This window comes from Cygnus olor, chromosome 2 (genome assembly GCF_009769625.2).
Source record: "Cygnus olor isolate bCygOlo1 chromosome 2, bCygOlo1.pri.v2, whole genome shotgun sequence".
Classification (NCBI taxonomy): domain Eukaryota; kingdom Metazoa; phylum Chordata; class Aves; order Anseriformes; family Anatidae; genus Cygnus; species Cygnus olor.
In genome coordinates, this window is record NC_049170.1 from 132,126,324 (window position 1) to 132,151,919 (window position 25,596).

General features: G+C 37.0%; 1 protein-coding gene across 1 annotated transcript in view; it reads left to right on the top strand.

Moving 5' to 3' along the window:
- RALYL (RALY RNA binding protein like) overlaps positions 1-25,596 on the top strand; it is a 460,877-nt gene that overhangs the window by 824 nt on the left and 434,457 nt on the right. The window contains 1 exon segment of the mRNA XM_040546189.1: positions 16,833-16,926. The gene's annotated coding sequence lies outside the window, so the exon portion shown is untranslated.

A 25,596-nucleotide genomic window follows, 5' to 3' on the forward strand; every position in this document is an offset into this window, starting at 1 on the left:
TGAAAGAAAAATTATATTCTGCTTAAGTGTCAATAAATCATTTTGATAAAGCTTCATAGGAATTTTCTATGTCTGAGACAGACTTTTGAATCCTAGATTAATGAATTTATACCCTGGAATGTGTGAGAGACTTGAGCACACCCTTTAAAAATGTATGCTTGTATATATTTTCCACATATAAAAACTCAGACATTTTGAAAAGTTTGAAAAAAATGTCTCTATATTTCTGCATGCAACAAAAGAAAGCTTTGAAATGGCAAATAGTGCCACACGACAGAACTGTCATCCTGACAGATGGCAGAGGTATTTTAAAGACATTACACCCATTCACTTTTGTACAGTCCTTTTTCAGACAGTTATATCTTTTAATATGCCTGTTGCTTAAAACCTGTTGTGCAGCCATTTTTTTGTATATCACTTTGTTGTACAGCGATTTTATAGCTAAACAGTCACATAACCACACTGATTCTTCAACCTGATGTTATCTGCAGTTTATGTGTGTAGAAAAAGTTTGCTACTCTAGCTGCCACTCCTGTTGAGAAAGAGAGGTGAGAACTTTAAGAGGGCATCTCATCTCATTCTGAAGAACCTGCCTAGTTCTGACTAGTTGCCCAGTTTCTAGACAGCTTAAAATATGAGTTGAATACCAGACAATGTGATTGCATGGTAATCAACATTGTGCATCCTTTTCTTCAAGGTAAAATAATAAATCAAAATTAGCAAAGATAAATCTACATGTGTATATGGTTTAATCCATAGAAATTCCATTTTGAATGCATTATACAGTCTAAAGAATTTTGTAATACGTGTAAAGTTATACAGTTTCTGACAGTTTCATGTTTTCCTAGAAAATGTAATGCAGAATAGCATAAATCTTGTCTCTGACTCACATAGAGGTAATATAAGTGAGATTTTGCCCTTCTCTGAAATATATTTGATGAATATGCTTTTATTTCCAATAAATGAAAAATGTTGGAACAGAATCATAGAATCATAGAATGGTTTGGGTTGGAAGGGACCTTAAAGATCACCAAATTCCAACCCTCCTGCCATGGGCAGGGACACCTCCCACTAGAATAGGTTGCCCAAAGCCCATCCAACCTGGCCTTAGACACTTCTAGGGATAGGGCATCCACAGCTTCTCCGGGCAGCCTGTGCTAGTGCCTCGCCACACTCATAAAAAAATATCTTCATAATATCTTATCTAAACCTTCCCTCTTTCAGTTTAAAGCCATTACCCCTTGTCTTATCACTACAATCCCTGATAAACAGTCCCTCTCTGGCTTTCTTGTAGGTACCTTTTAGGTACTGGAAAGCTGCTGTAAGGTCTCCCTAGAGCTTTCCCTTCTCCAGGCTGAGCAACCCCAACTTTCTTCATAGAAGTTCTCCAGCCCTCTGATCATCCTTGTGGCCCTCCTCTGGTCTCACTCCAACAGGTCTATGCCCTTCTTATATTGGGGGCCCCAGAGCTGAAAACAGGACCTTATGAGGGCTCTCACAAGAGAGGAGTAGGAGGGAAGAATCACCTCCCTTGAACTGCTGGTGATTCTTCTTTGATGAAGCCCAGGATACGGTTGACTTTCTGGGCTGCAGTCACACATTGCTGACTCACGTTGAGCTTCTCATCAACCAACAAACCCAAGTCCTTATCATCAGGGCTGGTCTCAATCCATTCTTCACACAGCCTATATTTGTGCTTGGGATTGTCCTGGCCCAGATGCAGGACCTTGAACTTGGCCTTGTTGAACTTCATGCGGTTTGCACAGGCCCACTTCTCAAGCCTGTCCAGGTCCCTCTGGATGACATTCCTTCCCTTCAGTATGTCAATGGTACCACACAACGTGGTGTCATCAGCAGACTTGCTGAGGGTGCACTCAATACCAATGTCCATGTCACTGACAAAGATACTAAATAGCACCAGTCCCAGTACTGACCCCTGAGAGACACAATTCGTCACTGGTCTCCACTTGGACATCAAGCCATTGACTGCAACACTTTGAGTGCCAACATCCAGCCAACTCTCTATCCCCTGAGTAGTCCATTTGTCAAATCCATGTCTCTGTAATTTAGAGACAAGGCTGTCACAAAGGATAGTGTCAAATGGTTTGCACAAGTCCAGGTAGATGATGTCAGTTGCTCTTCCCTTATCCACCAAAACTGTGATCATGTCATGGAAGACCCCCAGGTCCATGAAGCACAATTTGCCCTTAATGAAGCCATCTTGGATGTCACCAATCTCTTCCTTATTTTTCATGTATCTAAGTACAATTTCCAGGAGGATGTGCTCCATGATCTTGCCAGGCACAGAGGTGAGACTGACTACCCTGTAATTTCCTGGATCTTCCTTCTTTTCCTTGTTAAAAATTGAGGTTATGTTTGCCCTCTTCCAGTCAGGAGGAACTTCACTGGATGGCCACGACTTCTCAGCTGTGATGGTTAGTGGCTTAGCAACTTCATCTGCCAGCTCCCTTAGGACCAGCAAATGTATCTCATAGAATCATAGAATCATTAAGGTTGGAAAAGACCTTCAGTATCATCTGGTCCAACTATTCCCCTACCGACAATATCACCCACTAAACCATGTCCCTGTGCACCAGGTCCCACTTTCCCTTAAACACCCCCAGGGGTGGTGACTCCACCACCTCCCTGGGCAACCCTTTACAATGTCTGACTGCTCTTTCTGAGAAGAAATGTCTCCTGATTTCCATCTTAAACCTCCCCTGGCACAACTTGAGGCCATTCCCTCTTGTCCTATCACTAGTTATCAGAGAGAAGAGGCTGACCCCCAGCTCCCCACAACTTCCTTTCAAGTAGTTGTAGACAGCAATAACCCTGAGCCTCTTCTTCTCCAGACTAAACAACCCCAGTTCCCTCAGCCGCTCCTCGTAGGACTTGTGTTCCAGACCCTTCACCAGCTTCGTAGCCCTTCCCTGCACATGTTCCAGGGCCTCGATGTCCTTCTGGTAGTGAGGGTCCCAAAGCTGAACACAGTACTCACCAGAGCTGAGTACAGGGGGACAATCACCTTCCTGGTCCTGCTGGCTACACTATTCCTGATACAAGCCAGGATGCCATGGACCTTCTTGGCCAAGTGGGCACACTGCCAGCTCGTGTTTGGGTGAGCATCAGTCATCCAACACCTCCAGACCCTTTTCCTTTGGACAGCTTTCCAGTCACTCTTTCCCAAGCCTGTAGCGCTGCATGGGGTTGTTGTGACCAAAGTACAGGACCCGGCACTTAGCAATGTTGAACCTCATCCCACTGGCCTCTGCCCATCAATCCAACCTGTCCAGGTTCCTCTGCAGGGCCTTCCTACCCTCTGACAGATTGACACTTCTCCCCAACTTGGTGTCGTCTCCAGACTTAACTGAGGGTGCACTCAATTCCGTCATCCAAATCATCAATTAAATCATCAGTATTAAAGAGGACAGACCCCATCACCAGCCCCTGGGGAACAGCCCTGGTGACCAGTTGCCAGCTGGATATCACTCCATTCACCACCACTCGTTCTCTTTTTATCACTGATGTATTTATAGGAGCCTTTCTTGTTGCCCTTGGCATCCTTGGCTAAATTTAATTCTGATAAGGCTTTAGCTTTCCTAACCCGATCCTTGGCTGCTCAGACAATTTCTCTGTTTTTGTCCCAGGCTACCTGTCCTTTTTTCCAAACTCTGTAGGCTTCCTTTTTGTGTTTGAGTTTGTCCAGGAGCTTCTTGTTCATCCATGCAGGCCTCCTGGCATTTTTACTGTACTTCCTCTTTGTTAGGATGTATTGGTCAAGCTTGAAGGAGGTGATATGTGAATATTAACCAATTTTCTTGGGATCTTCTTCCCTCCAGGGCTTTATCCTACAGTACTCTACCAAACAGATCCCTGAATAGGCCAAAGGCTGCTCTTTTGAAGTCCAGTGTTGTGAGTTTGCAGCTCACCCTCCTTGTTGCCCTAAGGATCTTGAATTCCACCATTTCATGGGCAGTGCAACCAGGGCTGCCCTTGAGCTTCACATTCCCAACAAGCCACTCCTTGTTGGTGAAAACTCAGTCCAGCATAGCACATTTCCTCATTGGTTTCTCTGGCACTTGGAGAAGGAATTTATTACCAACACACTCCAGGAACCTCCTTGATTGCTTATGCCCTGCTGTGTTGTTCATCCAAAGATATTGGGGTAGTTGAAGACACCCATGAGGACCAGGACTTGTGAAGGCTGTTGCTACCTCTAGTTGGTACTTCTGTCAGGATAAGTATGAAAAGCTGGGACAATATCAGTATCATTTGAGCTCGTTTTAAAACAGTGGTTTAGAGCACTTAGTCTTATATAAAATAAGAAAGAAAAAAAAAAAGACTACGAACTAATCTCTCATGAATTGAACTGAGGACAGTGTGAAAAATAGATCCCCACAGACAAATAAGTAAAACAAAAAATCCAAAACAATTCATAGTGTACATAAAACTCCAGATAATACTGTCAGCCTTTTTTAAAACTGAAATGCACATCCTCTATTTTGGTAAGCAACATCAGCATTTTTTTTCTTGTGTTTAATTCCACTTGCTAAAGCAATTTAATGTTCATTCTTCCATGTGGGTCTTAGGAGCGCAGCAAGGTAGCAGGGTGGGTCTTAGGAGGAGCACAGCAAGGTAGCAGTGGACAGTAGACAAAATATACATAAATGATGCATTGAAAAGCTGATAACTCAAAAAAGAGAAATCAAAGGCAAAATGACTTTTGCTGCTGTCCTTTTTTTTTTTTTTTTTTTTTTCCAGATGTATTTGGGTTCTTTGCATTTACTCATTTATTTTTTTGTTTGTTGTCTATTAGAGAATGTTTAATTTTATTGTCTGGTTTGGCCTTTTCCCTTAAAACACCAAGATTTATGGGTCATAATTTGATGTTCATGGTAACTGATTTGCATGAATGTTCAAGATTCTCTGGGCATCTGCAGTTAGTCAACTTTGTTTGTCGTAACCAACTTTGCCAACTGATACAGCTGAGCTCTGGGAAAAAGTGATAGTTTGTTCTCATAAGCTTCAGATGGCAGACTAGTCTTTGAGATTCCATTTCTGCTTGGTGATGTAACATCTACCACCACAGTCAGAAACCAAAACATTACTGGAGCCACTATTAGACAAGTACAAAGAAACAGCACTTACAGCACAAGGGCAACAACAGACTGCTGAAGAGGAAATCAAAGGTAACCGCAAGACAGTTTTGGGGCAGAAAAACAAGCACAGATGGCCTTACAACAGGGCCGATTAGGTTAGATCTATTGCTGCTGCATCATACATTTCATGACAAAAATTAGAAGGAGGGCTGTAACAGTATTACAACCTTCCTTCCACCAACAGCTTCTTACTTATGAACCAGTATCCAGTTATAAATAGGCTTCAATGACAGTCTTGAATTCCAACAGAGCAATCAACAAACAGTCTTTATTGTCTTAAAAAGTGCCAGGTTATAAATTGTAGTAGTGCTGTATATATTACTGTATCTACATAAAGCATAACATCAGGATTCCGTTGCATATAGATTGTTTTAGTGTTCATGTCTTTGGACATAGCCATGAACATTTGGTCATAGTTAAGATATGGTGCACATAACCGTTGAAGTTGAAGAGTAACAAAATAAGTAAAAAGAGGGTCTTATAAAAAAGGTGGAGAGAAACATTTTGCTTGGGCAGACAATGACAGGACAAGGGGGAATGGCTTTAAACTAAAAGAGATTTAGATTATGGGTTAGGGCAAATTCTTCACTGTGAGGGTGGTAAGGCACTGGCACAGGTTGCCCAAAGAAGTTGTGGATACCCCATCCCCGGAGGTGTTCAAAACCAAGTTTGACAAGGCCCTGAGCAAACTGATCTAGTGGGTGGCATCTCTGCCCATGGCAGGGGAGTTGGAATTAGATGATCCTTAAGGTCCTTTCCAACCCAAGCTATTCTGTGATTCAATGAAATACTTATTTTTAAACAGGCATAGCTTTACAGATATAAAAACAAATCTATAGAACTATACAATAATGAAAAACTCACATTTAGAGAAAACTAAAATGAAAAAGTATCAGGTTTTATACCATTTGCTTTTGCTAAATATTTAGGATTTCAATATATTTAATATTATTACCTTTCAGAGCCTTTCGGTGTTTAGTACAAAATTTTCTCAATTGTTAAAAGGCAAAAAATCTATGCGGTGATTTTGTACATCACAGAAATGAAGAATGTTCAAGTATAAAATTGAGTATAATTAATCAGCCCCATTTTTATTGTCCACTCATATACTGCAGTCTATTCTATCAACATTGTTTTAAATTTCTCATTAAAACTGTTAAATCTAAAAGCAGAATTGTACAGTTTAAGAATGCACATCAACACCTCTAAGAACAAAAAGGAATATGGAAAGGGTGTGAGGAAAGTTCATCTGAGACAAAAAAGTAAGCAGACTGAAGAGCTTGTTGCCTCATCCAGATATGTGAAATACATAATGAGTCTTTTCTGAAAACGAATGAATCACTCACTGCCTAATATATTTCCATATCTCCATTAAGATAATAAATTTTAGTATGGTGAAAGATATCTGAGTCTTGGAAGTGATCAGAAACAAAGTATGAGCTGAAGAAATGATAATATGCATTCTAAAATGCACATGGAGTGTGAAAATCTTAGAGTGAACACTTCAAAAAAATGAAAGAGCATTAGGAAATAGGGTCATTCAAATAAATACAGATTATGCTAAAAATGTAAAGCACTATTATACAGTATCAAAAATTCAAAAATAAAAAATCACAGCTTGTATTAATGTTAATACTTTTTTCATATGTAGGAATTTGCAGTGACATCCGGGCACATATAAATTGCAAAGTCAAGGCCTAAAATGACTTGATTCATTCACTCTGAGTAGCCACAGGTGAACCAGAATATAACAATAAAAAGAAACAATGGTTTTGCTCTTGTCTCTACCCTCTTCTCCATGAAAACAAAAGAAAACAACAACAACAACAAAGGATTATCTACAAGATTTCACTCTTTCTTGTCAAAAACTTCAGTGTGATTGCCTGAAACTGTCTTAGGACTTACCCCTCCTTAACATCCCATAGCATCCCCCTTCCATAGCATCCCATTGCTGCTTCACTAGAAGAGACAGGCTGCACAGCAGTGCACAGCACAGAAATGTTCAGCAGTCTCAGGAATGGCTTTGAGCAATATGATTGTGAACAGTGGTGGCACAAAGCAGTAGGGAAAGCATATTCCTTCAGACAGGCTTCCCAGAATAGCATCAACGAGACAGAAGAGGTTCAGTCCCACTGGAGCAGAGGTAGAAAACATAAGATGAAAATTATCTGCCTGCCCAATTTGAATAAAATATTGAAGTATTTTAAGACTGTGTCACGTGGTAGATAGCATATAACATTCTAACTTGATGCATATATTGGTACTGGGGGCACCAGCAACAAGGCTCACATCTCAGTCCACCTCTTTAAATTGGTAGGAAATCATGTCTAGAATACTTATTTCTGTTTCTCTGTAGTTAAAAGCAGTGTAAGAAATGCAATATTTCATTCATACCCAAAATTCAAAAAACATCTCACACACACAGAGAAGAAGCCATTTTATTCACATTTTTCTTTACCTTATTTATTTGTGACTGATTGTGTAGTAGCTGTGGAGCTGACCATTAAGCCAGCCAGCCAATTTTTAACAAATATGTCTTGACTGACATTCAATTTTAATAACTTTCCAACTTTTAGGTAGTAGGAGTTATGGGCTTCGTTCCATTTAGCAAACACATCACATGCATTCAGTAGATACTCATAAAAGTACCGAGGCCCTGCTTTTTGATTTTTAAAATTTTGAAACAAACAAGTTAAAAATCACTCTTGTGTACAAGGTACAAAATCTCAAGCAAAAAATAGCAAGTTTTTTTAGTATGGCTCAAGATGATAAGTTTTTCAATTGTGGCTATTTCTAATTTATTATAACATATCAGCTCCCCTCCTTCCCCTTTTCCTTTTTAATTTTATAACTATCTAAAAATTTGTAATCCATTTATATATTCTTTTTTATAAGATAAACTTTTTCACAGATTGCTCTAGTTTTGGTAAACTGATGCCCTCTGTGAAAAGAAAACAAATAAAATATATTATCTTCCAATTAGCTGAAATACTTAAGACTGTAGTTATATTTTCAAATATTTAATTTCAAGAATGAGAATTTAAACACGGGTTCCAAAGGTTTTCTTTTCCTTTTATTGTTTTTTTTTTTTTTCTCTCTCTTCTTTCTTCTTCTTTCTTCTTCTTCTTCTTCTTCCTCTTCTTCTTCTTCTTCTTCTTCTTGTTCTTCTTCTTCTTCTACTTCTTCTCCTCCTCCTTCTCCTTTTTCTCCTTCTTCTCCTTCTTCTTCTTCTCCTTCTTCCCCTTTTATCCTTCTTCTTCTCCTTCTTCTCCTTCTTCTTCTTCTTCTTTTTCTTTCTTTTCTTTTTCCAATAAGACAAAAAGATTTTCTAAAGTTGTGCTAGAGGTAATGCAATATTCTTATATTCTTAGACAACAGGTATAGGCCAGTGTACCTGAACACTAAACGTGTTCATTAAACAATGAACATTAAACATCCACAAGAAACTTGAGTTCTGTAAAACTTAGGATGTTTCAATTTCATCTGTCTCATGCCATAATCTACCATAAGTAACAGGACTTGAAATTCTAGTAAAAGGCACAGTGACAAATAGTCATCAAAAAGTGTTCTTTCATTAAAAAAGAATAAATAAATAAATAAATAATAATAATAATAATAAAATATAGATTCCATAATAAAAAATGTGAAGCTGTTCAAATGGACCAAAGTTTTTTATTTAATCTTACAAAACATTTATTTTTCTTTAATATATATTCGATGTAATGATAACTAAATATTCAACATCTTTGAATAAAGTATTTGAACAAATCTTTTAGAAAAATATAAAAAAGAGAAAAATGAATGATGAGTTAACAGCAATATTTCAGAGACAATGGAACACCTAACTTTCTGCAAAATATATGAATTTCAACTCTTCTCAATTTAGCAAGTTAATAAGAGAGACTACATAACAATTAAATACATAAACCATATATATTTTTCCAAAACAGAAAGTTTACCAGAAAGTGACTAAATATTCTATTTTCCTCTCTATTTTCGAATTTCTTTCTATAAAGTTAAGAAACAGCAAACATTTTTGCTGATACAGGTACCAGCTCTCACTATCTGTCATAGGAGAAACTGTGAGGTTTTCATGGTAATGTATTTTTTCATATGGATAGCTAGACAATAGTAGAAGTGGCAATGTGTGTAAACATAATAGCATTACAATGGATTTATTTTTTTTTTAATTCAGAAGTGCTTTGGTTTTAATAGAAATGAAGTCTAAGTTTGAATTCTGTATTGTTTGTTTCAAGTCATAGACGACATGTCAATCTTCCCTTTCATTTATGTGGCAATGATATATGTAAGTTATATTATAGTTGTTAATACTAAACAAATGGAAGCCAGCCATAGGCTGTTCATTCATAACATGAAGGGTAATTCATATTTGCCACAAATCCGGAGGTGACTGACCTTAATTTTATGCTTACAACTGTCTGAGAATGACATAAACCAAAGCAATCTTAGAAAAAACGTCCACTATTTAGTTTATTCACTGAAAGTTAATACATTTTATTAAATGTTAAAAAAAAAAAAAAAAAAAAGTTCTTTATTGTGTTTATCCAACGATTTTCTTAATAATAACATTTGCTACCCAGATCTCAGGCACAAAAATTTTCATCAACCCTATTTACACTTGGTACTTCCAAGAAAGAGACAGATAATAAACAAAAGCAGGGTGCAACAAAGCAGTAGGTACCTCAACTGTTGGATTTAGTTTTGGTTTAAGATTAGGGAATGGGCTTTTCAACCTGAAACTCTTCAACCCAAAACTCTCTGAAATGCACTTGATATAGTTAGACCAAAAATGTTTTTTGCCTGGTGATGTTGTCTTCATACATGTCAGACAACACTATTTTTCTTTGTAATCCTATATCAAAAGGAAGTGTCCATATATTTACATTATATTAATGTATTTGCAGTTAGAAATGGATATTCCTTTTCCACTTTCTAATAGAAATTCCAGCTCTTAGGAGCGAGATAAAATGTCACACACACACACACACAAAGGCAAACATAAACCTAAACATTTACTGATTTATCTGTATTTATTTACCCTTCTTTGATGGAGATCACTTCCACACTCCACAGACATACTGTACATTGTCAATTGATTTGTAGTGATTACTCAGAGTTGCTGTTCCATTGTAAACATTAAGTCATGCAATAAATGAACTTATGTCCTGAAGAAAGGTGAGAAATATTTTCTCTTGCCACATAGAAGAATATCCTAATGGTTCTAACTACACAGATAAATTTTAATGGTAAAGTAAGAAGCTTATACAAAACTGTATGAGAAAATCAAAGGAGCAGAAGTCTGTGAGTAATCACAATTCTCAAAGGAAAGTAATAGATATTTATAAGAACATTTTACTTTGTGTAAGGAATGCTTTCCTTGGTGGATAAAAGTAAATAATATATTCTAAGAATTTTTAAATTAAGCTATGAGATAAGAAGCAGTTTAACAGTTCAAAGATTCTTAATGAGTAATACATACTTCTAGGATAATGACAACTCCAAAGTTACTAAAAGCTGTTAACAACAGATATGGCAAATCTATTGCTGTGAAAGTGCAGATACTGTGTAAAATTCATGCTAGTGTAGGAGTTCCATCTGCATAAAATTGAGCAAAATTCAAATAGGATTTCAAGATTTCCTTCTTGCAATGTTATTTCTCCAATAATTCATTTCAATCTCTGCAAGCATTATTGAACTGACACTAATAAATGACTAGTCAGGAACAATAACAACAAAAAAGACAACAATGCATTTAAAATTGTTAATCAGTGAATAATTCTTTTTACTTGGGCTGCTATCTTACACCTTTACATACATTCCTTTATGGGGATCCTCAAAGTCCTGTATGCTTAAAAGGCCAACTCACATTCTAAAAAAGGACCTAATATTCCTAAACTTTCTGCAGCAAAAGCCTTCAGCTAAATTTTAGTGAAAATTGTAGTTAAGCCCTAAGAGTCTCCTAACCTGAAATATCATATACTGTCACAGAACCCCATAGAGACATTTTATCTCCTACTCTCCCACACTCATGCCATAAAGTCTGCCCCCTTTTCCAGTTCAGTCAGAGGCAGTAATAGTAACGTTCATTTCCTATGCAAATTACTATCCAAAATTCTCAATATTTACTTACTCTGGAAAGTAATTTATTTGGGGAATAACAGCTGTTTTGCTTAATTGCTCCACCAAGAATCAAGGGAAGAGGAGGTGTGTGACCGCAAACATCAAAACAAAGCACAACCAGTTAAATTCTGTGCCATCTGAAATCTACAATGTTATTGTAAATTTTAGTATGTTATACCCTCTTTATTTCTTGTTGGAATCAAGAATGTAAATTGCTGTTATATTGTTTTATTTTTCATAATGTAAAATATTTTTCCATGTATTTCTGAATTCTACCCAATCTTGTGAGCAGTTTGAATCATCTAAATCTTCATATTTCTGGTGAATTTAGTACTTGTTAAAACAGCTTTTCCACATGTAATGTTTTTAGTCCTATCTTATAGCTAGGGAAACATGAGATACCCAGAGAAGTAGCATGCCCTGAGTGAGTCAGTATGCAGACCTGGGAAAACAAGAAAATCTCTAGGGCTTCCCTTAAGAGCCCTACCAGTGCCCTTCCCGCAGATTGCCTCTTTGTTGCAGTAGATCAGAGCAATGTGGTTTACCAATACTAAGCAGCTAAATAAATTAAATCCATTCAGGTATTTCAAGGTAATTTCCCTGGGGTGTCTGACAGAAATCTTGAAAATATTCCTAAGTTAAAATATGAGGTTAGCTTTGGTTCCTGGCTTTTGACTCATATTGGTAACCCTTAGGTTTCATATTTAAAAGAATGAAAAATGAATTTTCACATAAGCCAGAAGGGTTTTTTTTTGTTTATTTGTTTGTTTTCATTTCCAATCCTATCCTATGCAAGGGCTTGATTTCCTTGTTTTTTGTTGAATTTGAATAGTTTTTTTGCTTTTGTTTTGTACATAATCAAATGTTTTTTATCTCAAATTCTAGGCAGCCCTTCCATATAGTTAACATGCAATCTTATATTAATTATAAAACTAGCAATTTAATTTTAACTCCCACAACAAAAGATAATCAAACCAGAAAATTAATCTTAATAACCCATTCTATGAGGGTAATTTCTTCTCACATACTTTCCAGAGATCCAGAGAAGAAAAGTTCTTGCTCAGTGTCTTAATGTCCAACAGATTGTTTTCCTCAGGCTTTGGAGTAGGTTCAGAACAGATCAGGGGACTTCACAAAGACTGACAATCTTTATTAAATTAAGACAGATCTGCTCAAAGGCATCTTACGATCACGTCATCATCTTGAAAAGCAGTCAGAAAAGTGACTCTATGCCAGTCCAGAAAAGTGTTACGAACACTCACTAAAGAAATATGCTATCACATCTTCCAGGACTAATACCAAAATGAAACAGATATAAGGCATAAAACAGAAGGATAGATGAATGTCTTGCAGAGAACATGAGAAAAGACCTAGTGAATTCACCAGTGAAGTAGCCTAGTGTATCCAGCTTTTTATGAGGGAAGGAAGAAATAACAATAAATGTACAATTAATAATGTCAGAGAATCTGGCATCTACACACATCTACTGATGGATTTCTTGGAATTTTCTCAGGTACTTCTTGTAATAAGAATAATGACTACCAAGCCTTTCCGCATAACAATTTATAAGACCCAAGTACTCTGTAAACTTCCATGGTGATTACTGAAACTACAGTCAACCCCAGTTTCAACTGAAGTGTAAGTTTTTTAGACAATTCATGATGAAAAGCCCTGGCACAATCTGACATACTAAGACTGTACTATGGGCGTTACTGGATGACTCTAGCAGGATGCTAAGCAAATTCAAAACAAACACTATGACGCATTTCTGCATTGAAAAGGTATCTGAACTATGAAACATTTCGTGAAAGGATGTTGCATATTTTTAATATATGCAAATATATATATAAAAATATGTTTACAAAAGCTCAAAGTGATGTCTGACTCATTCATGGGGATCTATTGAGGGCTACTAATAGACAGAATATACATTAAGCTGGAGAAATTCTTGAAACTAAAGTGCCTGGAGGTTAGAGGAGTGTTATAGGAGAAGTCATACATTGTCCAAGTCTTATGTCCTTATACTCTTACCTTTATATGTGCTTTCGACCACTTTCAGACATACGATGAAGCTAGGCAGATCTTAGATCTGGTGCAGCATGGTCAAACTAATTTTTTGTACTTAGTCTAAAGTAAACATTAAAAGAAACAGAAAACTTTCAGAAAAAGAAATTGTAACTGAGCAGGAAAAAAAAAAAATCTGTCAAATGAGTAAAATGTGAAATAATCACAACAAAGAGTGTGGTTTTGAAATTATATTCTCCATCTGAAAATATTACAATAAGCATTTAGGGTTTTGATGTTCTAGATTTTCTTTTTCATCAAAGTTAATCCAGAATTATATACTTGAATTGCGCACATAAAGACTCTGATGCAAAAGTTGTGGAATCTCACTCTAATGAGATTATTTTATTTTTTTTCAGTATCACCACACAACTCATCCACAAAAAGGTAGCAAAGACTCTTACTGAAATTAATGTAAAGAAATGTGTTTTAGCCTATGACTTGTCTGAAGTTTTTACCATACTAATGAAATTAATGAAACTACTAATTCATTTCCTAAGTCTTGGAGAGATAAGAAATGTGAATTTAAAAATATGACACCTCCTAAATGTCCAGATTTCAAAAAGAATGCACCTGCTTTGTACTTTAGCCTTCTAGCAGTAATGCAACGCAATTGACACATTTTCCAATTTTGATTGCAGACAGTGTAACTGAACTGAAGGAAGTTTCACTGTCCTTTACTCCAAAAGTGAATTTTCAACATTGTGATGTTTATTCATGCTCTCTTCTAAAGACACTGAGCAAGTACTCTGAAATGTCTAGAATTGCTAATCTGAGAATTTATTTATTTTTTATTTGTTATGAAATTTTCCCTCTATACAAGGAGATATATTTCTGTTGGGGAAACCTGGATGGGTCTGCCACAGGATATTCAGCAAGACAAAATGGGTTATAGAAGAAAATTCTGCCATTGGAGTCCTACTGACTTCAGGCAAGAGATTTCTTGAAAAAATTTCCCAAACTTAGATTTTTTAGTTAAACCATGCCCCAAGTGTTTTTTTTTTTGTTTGTTTGTTTTTGTTGTTGTTGTTTCAAAACAGGACCTCTTGGTAAAATTTCAAAATCTCCCAATGCTCCACCCAGACCCCACCCCTCACTGCAGTACAGAAGGATGCTTTTCCAGTCATATGGTCATGTCTTTAATTGCCTTCCCAGAGCTCAAAATGGGAATCACAAAAATAAATATATTAGGAAATGGTGAAAAAGGAATAGAAGTGGAGACATTATTCTGGCTTTATACACAGAGGAATGTTACCAAATGTAATAAAATCTGTCAGAACTTTAGAAAAATACATTTGTTAATCTTTGATTTCTAAAACAAAAAAAAATTAACAAGTGTACAAAACACAACTGACGTACCTGGAAAGAACAATTGTTTTCTTTGTTCTTTGTGAGTGAAGTGGGGGGAGAATTTCATCTAAGCTTTTTTTGGTTCATTAGGCACGTTGGAATTAATTTTCAGCTTTTTTCCCTCTTGTATTTCCTGCTTATAGAACAACATCTGTTTAACATGCACTTTTTATGTCAAATTAGCTTCAATATTTATTTTGCATTTCTAATCACCATTTGTCAAAAATGCATCCTTGCACTTAAGGTCCAAATCTGATCTTCAGTTTTTCTGTAGTTACTCTCATTGACTTGATTTTTTATCAAATGAAATTAACAGCTATGTGTCAAGTTTTCTTGGGAAAAAAAATAAGATAGGTAAAGATAGATTCCATTCTTTAATCTCACTTAAATTCACATTACAATCCTCCTTATTCTATATTCTGTATTTTATTTATGGATCTGAAAAAAGAATGATATCAAGCTAATTTGTAGCTGAACTAAACAAGTTGCTCTTTGGAGGTCACTGAGTACCCACTTCCACAATGAGCAAGTTGAAAAGACATAGCCAGTCTTTGAGATGCCTTTGCTTTTGTGAAGCAATGCCATAAATGTTCCCACATAGTTTGTTTTCAAGGCCAAAGGAAGAACTAAAGGGATTCATAAGCACTTTTATTGTTAGCAGTTCTGTTTGACTCTTTCATGATGTTGATACCCAAATGTACAATATCATCAAATACCATGATATTATATCAATATTTCTCTGAACTGTGAGGGCTCAGTGAAGCTTTGGGAGCTGTGAGTGAGTACGCAGATATTTTTATCATTCTTCAATGCTAGCTAGCCCTGTGTCTCTAGAACTTTCAGCACCTAGTGAAAATTGCACCACATGACAGATTTGGGTCTCTCTTTCTCCCTTCTACCTTCCACTGAGAGGTTAAAATATTTCATCTTTCCACCTCTTCCATTCATTCTCTAGAAGGGAATTAGACCATCATTGTTGGTAGTGGGCAGACACAGGGCTGAGGAGATTGTGTTGACTGAGGAGTCCGAATAATGGTTTGCTGAAGGGAAGGATTGTGAGAGGATGTGTGGCATAGAGCAGAAGAAATGGAGATGGGTAAACCAAATGCACAGGAGGCCTCCCACAACCTAGCAGACCAGGACAGTATCTACAGCAAAATTAAAGCTACCTGATGTCTGTATCTAATTCTCTGTGGTTTCAAGCACCCCCCAGGACACACAGGTGAAATTCAGAAATAGAGATAACCAGAATTGAACAAGTGTTAAAATAATGTTATTACATGAGGGACAGTCTCTTGATTTGAGATTGAGTTGAGAATCTTTGATTTGCCTAGGCTGTTCACAGTTTTAATCCAATGGCTATTTCCTGGCTTCACATAACACAGTGGCAGTCATTTTATAAATGCAACGTATTCACGATGAAATAAAATGAGACTCTGAAAGTAGAACAGAAGTGATAGGAGTTCCTTAGAAAACATGTTTTTGATCACTCTGCTGTTCTCAATAATTCAGAAGAGTTTCACCTTCTCCCTTCAAAATGAATGTTCATCAGAAACTATTTTGCCTGGTTGCATTACTGCTGTATGCTCTGTTATGATCATGAATCTGCATGGAATAAAATAATAATAATTAATAATAATATAAACCAAAAAGGCATCAAATCTTTCAGTGAAACCCATCACGGAATCATAAAAAGATGGTTTCTGCTGATGGTTTCTGCTGTATCAATTAAGCATCTTAAAAACGAACAAGCAAACGAACAAACGAAACTTATTTTCTGTTCTACTCATAACCTATCAGTTGAGAAGACAGAGGGGCAATATGTTAAAGTCGAGCAAAAATTAGGAAGTCAAGGCTTTTTTTAGAAAAGCTTGAACACTACTGTTCCTCTCAACAGGGAGACAGAGACTAGCTGGATGAACAGGGACTGACAAGCTGGAAAGTAAGGAGTATGGATTTTTTTCCTAATAGAATGCAGTAGTGCAAAAGAGAGAAACTTTTTCAAGTGCTATTCAATAAGGTGTTGGCTTTTTTTTTTTTTTTTTTTTTTTTTTTTTTCCAAAAGGATTTCCATGTTACCTTCAGCTTTCTTTATGTTAGGTTTCTCCTCCTTTCTAGATGCAATGTTGATGTTGTGGAAACACTGTCAAACTCAGGACAAATTAACAGCACTGTGTTCCTTCAGTTCTCTTCTTTAAAAGATCAACTGTCAGTAAGTGTTCATTTACCTTACCTATAATTTTGTTTGAAAATGTAAAAATAATAATAATTTTAAAAAAACTCTCAATCATGTTCTTTTTAGTCTCTTCTAAGTCATTGTCTAAAAAACACTTCTTAATCACTTGGTTTTAAGGAAGGTTCCACTCAGAAATTACATGTAATAAACAATGACTTTTAATCACAATTATTCAAGGACATGTTCTAAGAAAATACTTCATAAGAAGGCCATATATAATCCTGTCTTGCCCTCAGCAATGTAAGCACTTGTGTTTTAATTTCCAGCTAAAAACAAACAAACAAACAAACAAAACTTCTGAAAACTCCTCTCCAATGAGAATACTATAATTAACACTTTTTCTCTGCATGAACAGTATAGTTTCAATATGATAACATTTGCACTGTTGCATCTTTCCATAAACAACAAAACTTTGGACAGAAATACAGAATTTTAATAGATTGAATCCTGTTTCCACTAGAAAAAGATGAATTGAAGCCTATTATATAAAAGATCTTATTTTAAAGGAACTTAGTAACTTAGTGCAGCTGCTCAAAAAAAAAAAAAAAAAAAAAAAAAAAAAAAAAAAGTTCCTTACAATGGAAATCTTGTGGTTCATCTCCTTCTCTCCTAATATTTTCCTCTCTCAAATCCAGTAATGTCACCATGAATGCCAAGATCTAAGAATTAGTAGGGTGTTAGAAATTAATAGTCTGTGAAAGTGAACTCAGTGTAAAAGACAGTAAATACTTTACATAGGTTTAATAGATCATGTATAACACTGGAAAACCAGACATTTTCTTTAATGAAACAACCCAGATTCTGCTTTTATTTACACCAGATCAAATATAATTTCAGTTATGGTGGAAAGCTTCTTCTGTGCTATTTATCAAAATGCAATTTGGCCAAATATGCAACAACAAATTTTGCAGAAAAAGCAATAAAACTGAAGACAAAGTTTACACACATGGCATTTTATAGATCAGCAGCTATCTCATACTGAAAGATAAAATAAAGGGAATAAAAAAGTGGGAAAGTGGGTATAAGCAAAGAAGTCAGGTACAGAACAGATCTTTTTTCCTTGTACATAAGAGCTGATAGTGGTTGCAAAGTTTGTTTCTGAAAAACAGTTCAAATGTTTTATGCACGTGGTCTAGTGTTTTGATGAAATATTATTTTACACAACATTAAATTTCAGCTGTTTGAGTACATATGCCTGTTGTCACTGATTCAGAAATTCACAACAAAATTTCATCAACAAAATTCCATCAATCCAAAACCATTCCACCAGAAGCAGAGGTTTACTGATGCTTTCAAACATTTTGGCTTTATTTCCACTCTACAAGATGTTTAAAAGAAAGCATCTGTAAAGACTCAATAAACACATTAAAGAAATTATTATCCAATTTTAACATCACGATTTAAAAAGTATGCCAACCAAGGGGCACAAGCAGTTACTTCTTTTCCAAAAAGCAAAATTAATCCAATAAAGTTTAAAGAATGGAATCCCAACAAACCCATATTTCATTAAATCTTTCTGAAAACTTAAATGTGCATAAATAAGCCTGAACTCGTTTGTTTTCCTGCACAGTGCTTAGTTTCTCAGAGACTCTTCACTACAGTCAGGAACTTCAAGCATTGATCTGTGCATATCTGAGCTGTCTTTGATAATGCCTTCTTGTCACAAGCACATCCTGCACACAGAGGCTAGCCAGTTAACTCATGAATAACATTATTCAAAAGTTTTATATACCACACTAATGCACTTAACTGATTTCTCAGTTCTTATCATTAGGAAAATATACCCATTCTGTCAGTAACTGTACAAAATATATATGCAAATATATGTTATTATGTATTTATAGGAAAAATAAACCAAAAGCTGCACTGAGAGGAAGTCTGAGCTTTTTGGTTTTGACCATTGAGCTTTCAAATAATTACATAGTTTGACTTTTACAAAGCCTAAATCCTGACTCCAGAGCTCTGAGTTTTTAAGCACTAATCTCAAAGATTAAATTCCAAATTTTGACAGCACCTTTGGACAAGTGAGGATTTGGGTGTGACACCTTCTCTGCTCTTCTGTAGAAGCTGTCCTTGTGTTGGCTCAGCTGACCAAGTTCACATGAAGGAGTGCTCTAATGTTAGTACATACAGAGAAGGCTCCCAAAGGCAGTCAGCAACTCTCTGCCACTGATCAAAAGTAAAGAAAGGCATTGCTGTAGTGCTATACACAATTTATGATCTAACTATGCAGGCCTACAGAAAATACTAGCAAGATTTCTCTAAAAATTGTAGGTCTGGTTGAAGAGTCTATTCTCTCTATACACCCCTGCAAAGGTGCAATGTTTACCAGGATGTGTTTTTCACCTGATAAGACAAACTCAGAGACATCTGCGTTTAAAGGCATTGACTCACATACCTTACATGCCATTTTACCTTTGCTAGCTCCCAGTATCAAGGTGGGTTTTCTCAGGTAGTAAAGAATTAATCATCTTTTATTTCCTCTTCTCCTTAAGAAAGGGAAAAACATAGCAGTGTTGCATGTTTGCCACATCCCCTTTCTGGTGTGAAGTTATGGGTTTTGTCCTGGCTTCTGTCAAACTCCCCTTGTTTCCAGATTACTCCAACCCAAGTTCCCATAAAGGGAAATTAGTGTACTGCCAGAGCAGAAAGTGTTTAGGATTGTATTGATTTTCCTTGAGTGTATTTGATGTCTTCAAGTTCTGTGCATAGCACATTTATATGTGCACAGTCTTAACTAAAGGCTGTGGTTCCTATAGTTTTTGACAGTTTGTAGCCAATGGTCATGAAAAAGCAAGGAACAGTGCAGAATTACCTATTTTAGAGGATTTCTTTCCAAATAAAGAGACTATGGCAGAAATACTTTCCTTATTTCAAATTTAGAAAGCACAGTTCATGCCCCTGAGAAGAATCACCATATTGTCTATAGATCTCATGTGGAGATATTGAAAAGTCTGATTTAGAAACACAAAAGGTACCAGTCCTAAGATCCTTTGGTTATCCCTGAGGAAATAAACAGTCTCCTGGGCTGTATGTCCACTGCTTCTTGCTAGTATGTATTGCTACATCATTGTGTGTGATTCCAGTCCACTTAGTAGGAAAAAGATGAATAGCAAAATATTTCCATTGTCACAAGTCTGTGCAAGCTGAGTTAGAAAACAATGAAGATTCCATTTCACTTAGGCACATTTGTTTTAATCAATATGTATGTCTCTTACAGGAGAGGTTATGGCTCATTTGAGTAAGGAAAATTGAAACAGAGAAAAGCACCTGAACATCAGCTCCATGCTACTTTCTTCATCCTATTCTAATGATCTAATAATCTTCTGGTCCCCCTAACATTTAGCATAATACATCGGAAGGTTATCAAACTGTATTGTTTCTGTGCAACTAAGATATGCACAAGGCTAATTACAGTAAACAATCTTAAAGAATTACACATTAACAAAAGGGAACTACTGAATTTGTTCACACATACAGGACATGTACTGCAAAGACATGCACTATAAATTTCTCTTCCTCTGTTAAAATGTATTCATCTATGCATAAACATCTAAAATTACTTGTGAAGCCAACAGATGTGTGAGCCAGAACTCTAACCACACAGAAAAGACAGCTAAAGAGTGGTCCTTTCTCCATGCATGCTTACTTTGAATTCAGCCAACGGATGCAGAGGGGATTCTTTCAGACTGAACAAAGCTTTTTACTCACATTTATGCAGGCTCAAACTCTGGGAATTATAGATACTCTTGAGACATACTCTGTGATAGTTCCTTGTCTTTGGAAAACAGGAGACAATAGAGAGCTTTAGTCTTTGAACAGATTACAAAAGCAAATTAAATATTTTAAGGTATTCAGCTGCCATGGTAAGAAGTTACTGATTCATAAATCAAATAAAATGAAATTCCTTTTACTCTTCCATTTGGCAATTCAGTGGCTTACTGTTACACAAAACAGAAGCTACCGAGGCAACTTGTGTTCCTGACTCCATCCTTTTGCCAACTGTCCTGTGTTCTGTCCAAGACTACTAAGCACCATACATTTTCTGAAGTACAATAAATCCCAACAGACACAGGTGAATGCCTCACAATCTAGTGGCTTTCTCCTTTACCTTTCCAAAAGTGTCTAAAGGCAATCTCTAGGAAGTTATTGTGGTGGTTTTACTCGGGTGGGTGACCGAGCTTCACCACAACCGCTCTCTCACTCCCTCTCCTCAAAGAGGAATGGGGAGAAACTGCAATGAAAAGGGCTCAAGGGTTGAGATAAGGATGAGGAGACCGCACAGTAATTATCGTGACGGGCAAAACAGACTCAGCATAGGGAGATAGTAAGATTTATTGCCTATTACTAACAAGCTAGAGAAGCGAGAAACAAAGGAAAGAAACCAAAAGCACCTTCCCCCCCATCCACCCTCTTCCACCTCCTCCCCCTGAGTGGCACAGGGGAACGGGGGAATGGGAGTTATGGTCAGTCTATAGCGCTTCTTCTCCACCGCTCCTTCTCGGTCACTCTCGTCCCCTGTGCTGTGAGGTCCCTCCCACGGGATGCAGTCCTTGCTGAACTGATCCGGCGTGGGCTGCCCACAGACAGCAGCTCTTCAAGAACTGCTCCAGATATGGGTCCGTACCACGGGGTCCATCCCTCAGGAGCAAACTGCTCCAACCTGGATCCCCCATGGGCTCCTGCCAGGTCACGTGCTCCTGCATGGTTTCCTCTCCACGGGCTACAGGTCCAGCCCGGAATCTGCTCTGGCAGGGGTCTTCCACAGGCCGCAGTCTCTGTCAGTGCAGGTCCACCTGCTCCACCGTGGTCTCCTCCACAGGCTGCAGTGTGGAACCCTGCTCCACCGCGGTACTCCATGGGCTGCAGGGGGACAACCTGCTTCACCATGGTCCTCACCACAGGCCGCAGGGGACTTCTGCTCTGGCACCTGGAGCACCTCTCCCACTCCTTCTTCACTGACCTTGGTGCCTGCAATGCTCTTCCTCACTCCTCTCACTCTCCCAGCTGCTGTGTGGCGCAGTGTGCTTGTTTTTTTTTTCCTGCTCTCACAGAGGCGCAAAACAACATCACTTACTGGCTCAGCTCTGGTCAGCAGTGGGGCCCTTACCAAACATGGGACAGCTTCTAGATCCTTCTCACAGAAGCCACCCCTATAGCCCCCTGCTACCAAAACCTTACCACGTAAACCCACTACAGTTATCTAGAAGCAGCCCTGTGGAGAGAGACTTGCATGTTCTAGTGGATGAAAGGCTCAACATGAGTCATCAGTGATCACCTGCAGCCCAGAAGGCCAACTGCTTCCTGGGCTGCATCAAAAGAGATGTGACCAGCAGGTCGAGGGAGGTGATTTTCCCCCTCTACTCTGCACTTGTGAGGCCCCACCTGAAGTACTGCATCCAGGTTTGGGGCCCCCCGCACAAGAAAGATGTGGACCTGTTAGAGCAAGTCCAGAGGACGGCTACAAAGATGATCAGAGGGCTGGAGCACCTGTCCTATGAAGAAAGGCTGAAAGAGCTGGGGCTGTTCAGCCTGGAGAAGAGAAGGCTCTGGGCTGACCTCATTGCAGCCTTTCGGTACTTAAAGGGGTCTTATAAAAAGGATGGAGAAGGACTCTTTACTCGGGTAGATAATGATAGGATAAGGGGGAATGGTCTTAAACTAAAAGAGGATAGATTTAGGTTAGACATTAGGAGAAAATTCTTCACTGCAACATTAGTGAGGCAATGGCACAGGTTGCCCAGAGAAGCTGTGGATGCCCAATTCCTGGAGGTGTTGAAGGCCAGGCTGGATGAGGCCTTGGCCAACCTGTGGCATCCCTGCCTATGGCAGTGGGGCTGGAGTTAGATGATCTTTAAGGTCCTTTCCAACCCAAGCCATTCTACGATTCTATGATATTACCACTACGAGGCATACTCTATTTTTATTATCAAGTCAATATCCTCCACAGCACTGCTTATTGTCCTAAAACTTTGACATAGTTTCTGTGATTATCAACTTTATATATATATATATATGCATATTTATATATATATGTATAACTGCGATTTTGAATTCAAAATTCCCTTTCCATACTCATTTTACTAAAACTGCCTATGGCCTGACTTAAAATCTTTAACTTCTCCTGCTTTAGGCAATTTCCAACCCAAAAGTTTTGTCCTTTTTTATATTTTTTTGACTCCTTTTCACTTTCTCATATCTTCCATATTTGCGTTCATCACTCTTCTTGGCTTTAATTCTCTATCCTTTCTCCTGCAGTTTTTACAGATTTCACCTATATCCCCTGCAGCTTTTACCTAACCTCTATTACTTGGGATATTTCCTCTCTCTCACAGTAAAAATGTACAAAAAGTGGTTGAAAAAATAGATCTTACTTATCTTGTAAGACATTTTGTAGGTGATTCATTGACATTATCCACATTCAAACACCTTCTTCTAGACCTCAACCTTCTTCACATTTTATTTTAGCTTCTTGAGTCCATATCTTTCAATCTTTCATTGTTTCTTGGGATATTTGATTTGTTTCTTTGTTTGTTTTTAACAATGCAAATTTAATTATGCTGATCTGGCATAAGAAGGTTACTATCTACCAGACGATTGCTTGTCTCCACTAATCTTTCCAGTTGGTGGTATTAGCAATTCAGACTTCCCAGCATGAATAGTATTTAATGATCTTTATCCACTTAAGTACTTTAAAAATTGATCTTTGGGGAAAAAAAAAAAAAAAAAAAAAAAAAAAAGGAAAAGAAAAAGATAGTGATTATTTTGATAAAACAAGATCAACTGCATATGTATATATGTCACTGTGCCTGAAGAAACTCCATCAGGAGAGTAGTGGAGAAAGGAGAGAGGAATAGCCATGAGTGAAAGCTGGCTACCCTACCTAGACTGAAGTCAGAGTGGCAAGCCTATTTGTAGTCTAATTCTTTAAGTTAGGGGTCTCACCCCCAAAGAAACAGAACTAAACTAAAAAAAAAGGAGGAATAAACAAAATGTATGATGATGAAGCCTTTGTTCCTTGTTCCTTTTTTTGTCCCTCTCCTCCATCATTATTTCCTTCTCAAATTGTAAGTTCTTTTCAAAGCAAAGATTTTTTTTTTTTTTTAACATATTGATAAAGTTGCAAGAACATTTTCAGCTTTAAAAAGCTAATGGTAATCCATATTGTAAAAATTCCTCCCACAGCTTGAAGTGGCAGTGGGGCCAAAAGGGTTCTCTGCTGAGTTGGAAACCTTCTCTGCAAATTTTTAATAATATGAGTAGTGTTTACTCACAAAAGCATTTACTTTAAATCAATACTGCTACTTGTATGAAGATCACTTAAATGACTGCTTGCAGTAGAGAGACTCGTTGGATTCCTACAGACTGAAACTATATAAATGATATGCTTTGATTCTGTTTGTATATTTTTATATGTGCATTCCTTTAACTCAAAAAGAAAATGTATTTGCTTCTTATATTCAATTTGCTTTTCTATATTGATGTACAGCTTTTCTGTAATTGGAAGATTTTAATATCAGATAACAATCACAGAATATGTTTCTTGCATGTAGACAATTACATGTTGACAGGGGGTGGAAATGTTATTTTGTTGTGACAAATGAACATCATATTTACAGAGCACAGATTTATTTGTTGGTATGAATTATATCGGTGCTTATATTCTAATTAAAATTGTAGAAACCATCAATAATTAGTATTTCTAGTAGAATACTTACATTATCAACACTATTATTTTTGGCAACTTTCAGACTGTTTCATTTTTTTTCAGATACCCTCCTTTTCTCATCCCTCTATTTTTGTTATTCTCATTCAGCAAATGGTCACCAGAACTCACTGGTTTCTCCTGGTTTTATATTATTCCTTCTGAGCTGCATTGCAACTCCTTATCAGTATCACTATAAACCAAAAATATATACTTCCTTTTGAAGAGATGAGTAACATAGTCTGTAGAGGGGAGGGGAATATATGAATAGAAATGCATTTTCTTCCAACTTGCAGTCATGTTGCAGAATACAGAGGGAAAACATTAGGCAAACGTGTGAAAGAACAGGGAAAAAAAAAAAGTAAAGAAAAAAAAAAGAATCACGAACACACACACACACACACACACAAAACTAATATTATTAGGTTACTTTCTTATTTCTCCCTTTCCCTTGTATAGATGATATCACCCAATCAGCATTTTCTTGTTTCTGATTTAATACTTAATTGTGGGATTGCTATGCTATGAGTATTACCAATTGCACTGCAGGGGACTACCTCTACCTCTACCTCTTGATATGGTAGATATTGGCTAAGTAACATTCCCTGAGAAAATCTATAGTTCTACCTTCAGAGATCTATAATTGTTCCTCTTAAAAAAAAACTCTATAACCAGGGCTATCAACAATCTTTTCCTCCCAAGTTGCCTTGATGTTTTAGCTGTATTTCCTATGCATATCTTCAGCAATGAATAAAAAGTTCTTCTACTGACTACTTCTAAAGCTTTCAGATAGACATTCATTTTTAACCTGTACAGATCTTCTGCTGAGAAAAATATTGTATATAAAGAGTTGCAAAAGACACAAAAGAAAGGATTTTTCTTTAAAAGAAATTCTAGAGAAAAACAACATCTTTTCTAGAAATAACCTCTGATGTTCTGCA